Source organism: Neltuma alba, unplaced genomic scaffold (genome assembly GCF_004799145.2).
Source record: "Neltuma alba isolate B1F8T4 unplaced genomic scaffold, ASM479914v2 tig00003920_pilon, whole genome shotgun sequence".
Lineage (NCBI taxonomy): Eukaryota > Viridiplantae > Streptophyta > Magnoliopsida > Fabales > Fabaceae > Neltuma > Neltuma alba.
Genome location: NW_021633479.1, coordinates 69,633 through 79,932, shown reverse-complemented (window position 1 = coordinate 79,932; position 10,300 = coordinate 69,633). Strand labels below are relative to the sequence as shown.

Below are 10,300 nucleotides of genomic sequence, written 5' to 3'. Positions count from 1 at the left end.
TACTGGGTGCCTTGGAATTGGGGATTTGGGTTCACGCACTGATTGCCAGGAGTGGGTTGCCTCTAACAGTTCATTGGGTACTTCTCTTATTGATATGTATTCAAGATGTGGCTGCATTGATCGCTCGGTCAAAATTTTTAATGAAATGCCTGTTAAGAATGTTATTACGTGGACTACGTTTATAACTGGATTGGCAGTGCATGGCTATGGTAGAGAGGCTTTAAATGCATTTTATGAGATGAAAAGTTTTCATTTTAAGCCTGATAGTGTTGCATTTATTGGTGCTTTACTGGCTTGTAGTCATAGTGGTCTCGTGGAGGAAGGCTGGCAGATTTTTGAAAGCATGAGGAATGAGTACCACATTGAGCCAATGATTGAGCACTATGGTTGCATGGCTGACCTTTTAGGCCGTGCTGGTCTCCTCCTTGAAGCTTTTAAGTTAGTGGAGGAAATGCCAGTCCAGCCAAATTCTGTTATTTGGAGAACTCTTCTTGGATCATGTGTTAAACACAATCACCTGCAGTTGGCCAAGAAGGCTAGAAATCGAATCCTTGAGCTAGACGCACATCATGGTGGTGATTATGTGCTTTTATCAAATGCATATGGTGTAGTTGGTAAATGGACTGAGAAGGCTGGCTTGAGGAACTCAATGAAGGAGAATAAAATTATCAAGGAGCCTGGCCATAGTTTGATCAACATTGATCAAGAAATTCATGAGTTTGTATCTGGAGATTGTTCTCATCCACAATGGGAGGAGATTAGACAGTTACTAGTTTCAGTTATAGATACTCTAAAAGGTGGAGGTTACAGTCCTAATACATCCTCCGTGCTGCATGACATTCAAGAAGAAGAAAAGGAATATAGTCTGAGTTATCATAGCGAGAAACTGGCAGTGGCTTATATGCTTGTTAATCATCAGGATAGAAAAACCATAAGGATCATCAAGAACCTTAGAATATGTAGTGATTGCCATGATTTCATGAAGCATGTTTCAAATATCTTTAACAAACATATCATTATTCGGGATCGAACTCGTTTCCATCATTTAGCAAAGGGATCATGTTCTTGCCGAGTATTGGTAAAGGATGTCTTGTGCAAGCTTATCATGATTTGCTGGCTCAGTTGCTGGGCGTATAACGTCTCTCTTTGATGGTTGTACGAAGTCTGGCTAACCGGATCATTGAGTTGATAAAATGAATTTTTTGAAGGTAACAAGAGGTCATATCTCCTCAGTTCCTGAAATTCATTTTTGACAAAACTTATATATTATGTTAGAATCCTTGCCATCCCTACCCATGAATACTAAAATTTATCATGATTATCGTATGGCATATAGTTACAACTAGAATCTACTTAATGATAATTGAGATTTTTACTCTTCAACTTGGTTGTATGTTGTTGGTTTAGATTATTATCCCCTTTAACCGTGCTATGTCGGGTATTTTTTTTCTCGGGAATGCTAATGGTAATTCCAATCATAGAATTCTTTATTCATAAGAAGAAATTATACAATTATCTTATCCCAGACGGTATTGTTGTTATTTGTCAAATGAAACTTAAAACGATATCTTTCATTTGCCTTTCTGTGTTTGGTGAATATCGCATGTGGTTTGTGCTTAACAGATATTTATTTGTTTTCATGTGGGGTTTATATTTATACTGTCCTCTGAGTTCCTAAAGACCTAGAAGAATCATTTCTCATCTGTGAGACTTGAAAATCCTATGCTCATTAGGCATTAAAAGTTGAAGGAGCATTCCCCAAGTGATATGTTCATGTAAATTGTTCAAATTGTAATTTGGATTGCTAGAGAAGAGCCAGTACTGGCAACAGAATGCTAACACACCCATGATATTCTCAACAACTATTCGTGCAGTCCATTTACATGAATATAAAATTTAACTGGATTTGTATAAAATGTTCATCGTTTAAAAAAAAAAAAAGGTTCATCTTAACAACTATTTTGGTGAAGTATTTGGGTAGCACCACTAAAAGAATTGATGTACTCTGGAAACAAAAATGATGTACACGTTGTATATGCGGGTATCTCTTGTATATCCCTCGTTCTACTGCGCTCTCACCTAGTATATAGCTGTGTACTGATTTTTTACTGTTCTTGAACTCCCTTGTTTCATAATTTCCCCTTAGCTGTCAGAAACAGTAATATGGAGGATGCCAAAGTCAAATCCTCTGAACAAGAAAAATATCACCAAGCAAGAGAATCAAGAAATGTTGGATTTACCTCTAATCAAGGGATAGAGGAAGTGAAAAAGAACAAAACTACAATCTCAACTGAGCAAGACTTGTATGTCTTTCTTCTGGGAGAAAAGGGAGACACTGATGATGAAGCAGGTACGCTTTGTTTATTTTAGCCCTTAGAATCTGATGTTGGCTTCTGAAAAAAATTACGTATACTGCACATTCAAGTTTGTCCATCTCCAATTGTAATGGTTGCTGTAACATCCTTATTTTTATCTAGTATTTAATTAAATTTATGAATAAATATATTTTAGTATTAAGTTAATTAAAAAAAAAAAAAGAAGTTAGATATAGGCAAATTATTATTATTATTATTTAATAATGTTTTTGTGTGTGATTGTGTGTGTGTGGATGATATTCTAGAAAATTAAACCATGGTATAGAAGTCCCACATCGACTAATCTTTAGAGTGAAGGAGTTTGAGCAGCCTATATATAGGAGATAATGAGTGGAGCTTGAAGTGAGTAAATAATTTTCGCACATATCTGAGGTAGTCTCAGAAAAGTGCTATTTGTGAGTTTATTAACCGTTGGATCGGACTGAAATTTGGTCAGTCCATTTGGGACATCCAAATCGTTAATTTCAACGGTTGGATCATCATTTTGATCTCCGAGTTACAAGTTATTAGGTACGTTTTTAACTTATATCTTTTGGATTTAGCAGAAAGAGTCCTGAATAGTAAATTAGCATTTTAAAGTTCATTCACCGTTAGATTGAGCTATAATTTGGAGGATAGTATCATGATAGATAGGGAATTAAATTCAACGGTTAGATTAAGGTTTTAACTTCTGTAGTGAGAATAATTTGGTTCATACTAAGTCTATTTGTCTAAGTCCTTCGAAGATGGAATATAAGTTATAAATTTACAGTTTGTCTGTTTACCTTATGAATTTGATGATTCTAATAAAATAATCTAATAATTAAAGGATACTTAAGTAAGGAAAATTTAGGAATCGAGTCTAAATCATATATATATGTTCTCATTCCAAACCTTAGAGAAATGTCTTTTAGGCTAGAGTTCTGAGTAAAATTAAAGCTTTTAGAAAAGGAGTTAGAGGCTAGAATTTTGTGAGTAGCCTACTCTAGTACTATAGAGATAATATTTTAATTTTGTTTGTAGATATAAACTCTATTGTGGCATTTTCGAGGTTGGACTCTGGTTGTAGTTGACTGTTAGCTAGGAGACCAGGTAACTAAATTTTATCTGTTGCATGCTCTAGTATGAAGTTGGTGAGCAGCTTTATAACTAATTCTATAAAAGTATATTACGTTTTGTATGAACTGTCTTGTGGGATGCTATTTTAAAAAGGATTGACATAGTTTGTATTGCAAGAAATTGGTGATCATGATTATGATGTGTTATTATGAAATTCTGTTGATTATGCATATAAATGTGTCATTTTGAACCCTGTGCATCTATTTCGGGGGGAAAGGAGGTAATTGGAGTTATTGAGATTCATATACTTGCCACGTGGTATTAGCCTCCATACGGAGCTCTATGGTTGGCTGCTATTATTGTCCCACTAGTTCTTCGAGGGACTGCGACACCCCACTAGTTCTTCGAGGGGGACCCATGGTCCACCGAGTGCTCTGTGGTCTTTGGCCGGTCCACATCATTCGTGTGGTGAGCTTGTCAGAGTTGCCAGTTAAATGGAAAGAACTTAGCCCATGGGTCCAGTCGGCGGAAATAAGGAGGATATAAGGATGGATTTGGGTTCAGGAATTGCATATGACATGGGATATTCATTGATATTTCCATCTTTTAAATAAATGACAATATGTTATCTCTTTTGAAATGTATCAACTGCATGAGATTGGTGGAAATATTTGTCTTGTATGATTATTGTGAGTTTAAATGTTAAATAAATGTTTATCAACTATTATTAGCTCTGTGTATCCCACCTGACACCTCTCTAGCCCATGCTAGGGTGTGGGATAGGTAGGGATTTAGTTACTGAGACGTTGTCTCATTCCTGTTGCTTTACCATTTTCAGGAAACAATACGTTAGCAGGACCTTCGGGGAAGACTCCTGAGGCTCAATAGCTGTAGCTGACAGTGTAGAGCTTCTGGACCTTATTTTTATGCAATCTTTTCGTATATTGCCACGCATCAGGACTGCATTCATTTGGGACTTATTTTACCTTCTTATATTTTTATGTCGTTTGACTTAATGAACGTATTATACTTTCTATCCTTGGTTTATTTTGTTTGGACATTGGACTAGAGTGCTGGTAGTGGGCCTGATGCCCTTAGATTGCATGTGATTGAATTATTGTGGATCCACGATGTGATAATGGTAATTTTTGCAAGTTTAATTGTTGCTAGTATTGACTAATATAGTCAAATCTAAACTGCTATTATAATTTATCATTTAGAGGCGTATTGTTTTATAACCATGTTGGCGTGATTACAAATATAGGTTATTCTTTTCTAACCATGATAGCCTTAATTAAGGTCGAATGCTTTTCTATCATGGTTAGCCCCTTAGTGATGTGATTGTTCTTAAATAACCATGATAGGGTATGTTTACTAGTTTTAGTCCTTTCTATCATGGTTAGTCTGGTTAGTAAGTGGTGGAAGTTACAGTTGCCACAATAATCAAGAGAAGATTAACCAGCTGATAGCAAAATCTATATGTGATGTAAGTTGCAATTTATCCATTGTCAATAGTCCTAGAATTCCAATGTTAATCTGAATCCCACATTTGCAAACAACCTTTCTGGTCTTTCAGATGATGGCACTGGAGATATTGGGGATGATCTAGAAAAATGAATAATTCCATAAGCACGACATGTTTTATCCTATTTCCAGTCAGATTTTATTATCCTTTTTGTCTATTCCTTCCCTTTTTTCCTTATATTCTGTATGGATTTTACTGTAGAGTTGCCAGTAAACTTTTAAAGCTATACTTAGAGTGAAATTTTTGGCGGTCTCTTTTTGACTATTTATGATTTATATTGTTGAGGTTAGGGTGAGTGAATCAAATCCTTGGATTAGCTTCCAAGTATTCCAGCAAATTTGCTTTTTCGTAGTTGACGTGATGAAACCACTCCTTTGTTTGAAAAATGAGTCGAAGCAGTTTGGCTCAGCTTCTTAAGAAGGGGGGAAAAGAGGGGGAGAAGGTTGATTCTGGATGGTTAGATAAGAAACTTTTTTCTGCTTAATTTAAATTAAAATTTAAAGAATCAAATATTTGCTAATCTCAAGTCACCGATACTCACACAAATTGTACAAAATGGGTATGACAAATTGAGTTATATCACGATGATAATTCCATTATTGAAATATTGAATATTTTCAGTGCGGACTTAATATTCTTCTTTATGACTAAATAAAAAGTTCAACCTTGGACAAATAGAAGTGATAATTAGTTTAAGTCTCTAATAACGAAGGGGCTATAGAAAATGTTCAAATTTGAGGCCTATAAAGGTGTTCAGATTGCACGCCAGAGAAATGGGTGCAAACTTGGGATGATATATGCTTACAGCATAACAGACAACCATTGCCAACCCCCTTCTGCTGCCTTCGTACCAATCATAAAAAGAATGTTCCGTTGTTAACATCTTCAAACAAAAATGTGCTTCAATTTTGTGTTTTGTTTAATCCATGATAATAAGAGTAAAAATAGTTGGTAAGCAGAGAGAAACTAAGTTGTGCACCACTGAGAAGTTTAAACAAGAAGCAATGCTTCATCTTCTGCAAAAACCCTTCTCTCAACAAAAAGCTAGCTGTTCATTTTGTATTTTGGACTATAACTGATGCAAAACACACTCATACACACTTTCACATGTACAAACAGAGGGATATGAGAGAGAGACAGAAACAGAGGAGAAAAGGGGGTACCAGAACAGAAAATGGTGATGGAGATGAGACAGAACGAAGGGTAATATGGAGAGAGACCAGAATCTGATCAAGGTAACATATTTTCATTCGTCCAAAAAACAAAAAGTCCGTCTACAAGTGTTGCCTAGCTGCTATTTATAAAGTGAGATTTCCTTCACACGAAGGAAAACAAAATAATATCCTAGCGTTTCCTCTCTAGGAAGGAAACATCCAAAGTTCAAAATATTATATATAACAAGGCAATATTCTGCCAATTGCAAGCTATAACAGAAAGTAAATAAAATAAAACATAAAAGTAGGGTATTTCCTCTGCCACTTGCCAGATATAAAATAAACTAAACATCATTTCCTTCAACGATAAGTCTTCCCATATTTTCCATCAATAACACCTATGCTTTCAATATTTTAAACAATATCTAAAACACTAGTTTGTCTATTGGAAAAAATATTGGAGACAAACGCATTTTGAAGAGAATTTTTTTCCCCTCACAGTATACTAGGATAAGATCATAACATGCTGATACCCTCTGTAAAACTTTAATCCTAGAAATTTATATATGAACATAGAGCACGGTGGAATCACAATATCAGTGTAAATCTATCCTCTGGTTGTGATTATATGAAATTGGGATGTTGGAAATGACCTTCTTTCTTGGCAGCGCAGGGGAGTAAAATCCTGTTCAACCAAGCATGACCCTCCCTTCTGTTGTCTACGAAATATGAATTTATATTGTCATTCACATATCTGTGGTTCTGTCTAGGCTTAGTTGATGATTCTATGGGATTGACTGTCGTTTGATAGTAGTACCAATAATGTGTTAAAACTTACTTGAATCCTTACTATTATATAATTGATTTTAATCAAATTTCTTATCTACGGTATGCAATTAATATGTTATGGAGGGAGTATTATGATGGGGTATGATTAGCTAGTATTATTTTTTCATTTCACAGCTCTGCAGTGACGTCCAAGATAAGAATGCTGGAAAGCTCCATCTCATCACCACCACCACCACCACCATCATCATCTTGAATTGCTAAATTTGATGCCTACAGGCTTCTTCTGCTCTGTTTTTCTGCCAATTTTTTAATTAATAATCGGGCTTTTGAGCCCAGTTAAATTCATTTTGAGTAGTTTCTTAATTTAGCCTGATCAACAAGTGTTCCCAAGAAGCTCCCTGAATCCATTTGATTTCTTTTATATTGCCTCCAGGTGAAATAAACTATAGGGATGCAGAAGCTACAGAACTATTCAGCAGGAAGTTCTTGAAAATATATTATATAGGTCATGTGAACAGTGTATAGCTGAGGGGACTCCAAGATACAAGATGAGCTCATGAAACGGCACCCGTTGCCTGACCTTTTTTGCCCTTTTTTTTTTCGGGCCTGATCCTTTTCAGATAAATGAGCTTTATGGCTTATGTTCAGTCAGTGTTAGAAGCTCACTTGGCTTTCAGATGATTGAAGAGCTGTTTTACAAAGCAATTATTCAAATTAAATTATGAACATTGACATTTTGAGAAAATGAACCTTTTAAATTAGTGTGTGTGTAATATAGAGAAAATTAATCTTTATGTCCTTGTGACTTTGATTTAATATAACCTAATCTCTATATTTTAATCATTTAAAATATTAGACTCTATATTTTAAAAAATAAAATTATATTTTTTATTAAGTTTAGAGACTAAAGCTTTAAAATTAAAATTAAAGTGAGTCAAAATTTAGAGAAAGAGTTTCAATTGAATTAAAATTATAGAGATTGGGTTACATCGAATTAAAATTTAAACATTGAGATACAACTAAGTCGAAATTATAAGGTAAAAAAATTAATTTTCTATGTCATGCGATATGAAGTCAGAATCCAAAGGAAAAGAAAGTCTGCAATTTTAGATATCTCTCAAGTGATTATTATTAACATGGCAATCAGACATGTAAGAAATAATTTATGCTTTTGACGCAGCAATCTATGAAATGATATAAACAGCTTAATACATAGAACTGATATCAAACCAACCATGATGCCTAATTAATAATACCAATTTTCAAATCAATATGATATCATGAATACTTAAATCAATGTCCAAGTCATCAATAAAATTAAATCGGTTTGGCTTCTCTTGATTCACTTCGAGGCAAGTGAAAATTTGAGTCTATTTTTTGCGCATAATTGTGTGTCAGTTTGTATGCTATTTTGGATGGCAAGAAAAGTTGAGGGGGAAAAATGAAAGAAGGGGAAAAGAAAAAAATTGAAGGAAAAATGTTATCATTTTGAGTAAACAAATTAAAAAATAGAGGAAAAAAAAGAAATTATTAAAGTTATTAAAATATCCTTCTATAAAATATGTCATATTTAAAATCAAATTAAATATCACAATAAAAAATATAATTAAAATAGCATCATCAAATAATTTAAATAAATCATCTGATAAAAATGTATTTTCATGTTACTATATTTTTAAAACTAGATAATTTAGGAAAAAAATAACTTTCGAGGTAAAAAAAATAACAGGTGGATAATTTTTTGAAATTAGACAGAATAAAAAGAAATAAATAAATTAACCTTATTCAACATTATTAATATATGATAAAAATATAATATAGAAATAAAATATGGAGGGCACAAGCATAAAATGAGTTTTCTCCTCATTTCTCTTCATATGTAAGAAAACTGAAAGTTGGTAAAAATAGAGCGGATCTCATATCTAGTTTTTTTTCCCCCTCAAATTTTTCTTTTCGTTTGCCTTTTCTCCTCATTCAAATAGAGAAAACTCAATTCTCCCCTATTTTTTCCTAGTTTTATTTCTTATCTCATTTTCTCTACATCTAAATTAAGGATAAAATTGAAAAAAAATTTTAGTTAGGGGAGTTGGGAGAAACCTTGAATAAAAATGATTGTAGTTTTCCATGTGTCTAGTGAACTTCAAGTTTGTAATGATTTTTTTTTTGTTTCTGTACTTAACAACATTAATTTTGTTAATGAAATTAAACCCAAATTCAAGTCGATATAAAACTATAGGAACTAACATTTTTTTAAAAAAAAAATAAAGTCCAAACACCACAATTTGAAATTATAGTAATCAAAATCAACATCCAATCAAATTGTGAGGACTTTGCTCCAAAAAGAAAATCAAATTGTAAGGCCTAAAAATAGTATAGGATTAACGCTTAACTTGTATTTTAATAACATTTATTACTTGTTAAAATCTTAAATAAATGAAGGGTATGTTTGTCATTTGATCATTAAAACATAACTTTGATTTAGTTAAATTGTGTGCTCCAATAGAGGAGAGGAAAGGACCATTCCTAATTTGGTTGATAATTTTGGATGAGAGCCGTAGGTAGAGTTGGTAATACAGGCCAACTCACCGGTTGGTAATAAGGATCGATGAGCCTGTCCTAAAAAAACTGACTTCTGACAGGTTGATATTTTTCCAACCCAGTTTGCCAGGCAGGTTCTTTTTAAAAAAAATTTTTTTTTGTATCTTTTGTTTTCTTTTAATAAAATTTATTCTAATTTTAAAACACCTAAAATAAAATATGTATATAAAATTATTATAAATAAAATGTGAAATCCAAAGTTCCAAACATTTCAAAATACTACTATAGGCATATATGATACATCATCCTAAATGATTAAACATATATCCCAAATTAAAACATAACCAATTTAAATTAATATAAAACACAATGTTATAAATTACTATCAAGTGCTCAACCATGAGCTATCATTCAATGTTGATATAGTTCGAAGAATGATATGAAGATATGAAATTATTTGGTTAAGCTTCATAAGTAGAATCACCTTTTTTTTTTTACTCAACTAACTTTGATATAAGTAAAATTCATAATACAAAGTAAAAGATATACTACTTATGGTAATTTTAAATAATAAGAATGACATAAAGGACTAAAGAAGTAAACATAATTATATTTTAGGGAGGAAAAAATTTTAAAAATAAAATGGGCTGGCCAACACCCTGTGGATTAACTCGCTATAGGTTTGGTCTTAGCGGTTACAGGCTCATAAAATCTATTTTAAAATGAGCCTGATTTTTATCAACCCAACCCGCCATTTTTTGGCTGGTTGTTGGGTTGAACCCACGGACTCAACCTATATTACCAGCTCTAGCTGTAATGGTGGAAATAGACTAGTGGCCTGGCCTGGCCTGCATTAGGCCTAACCTGTTTCAAAATAAAAA

At 33.2% G+C, this 10,300-nt stretch overlaps 1 long non-coding RNA gene and 1 pseudogene across 1 annotated transcript; both read left to right on the top strand.

Annotated features, from left to right (window-relative positions):
• The first annotated feature begins 5 nt into the window (after nt 1-5).
• Nucleotides 6-1,102, top strand: LOC114743049 (pentatricopeptide repeat-containing protein At4g21065-like; annotated as a pseudogene).
• A 28-nt stretch (nt 1,103-1,130) lies between these two features.
• On the top strand, nt 1,131-7,668 carry LOC114743051 (uncharacterized). The gene is made up of 3 exons (XR_003739956.1): nt 1,131-1,208; nt 2,147-2,350; nt 7,056-7,668. It is a non-coding gene; the product is annotated as an uncharacterized LOC114743051 (long non-coding RNA).
• The last annotated feature ends 2,632 nt before the right edge of the window (nt 7,669-10,300 follow it).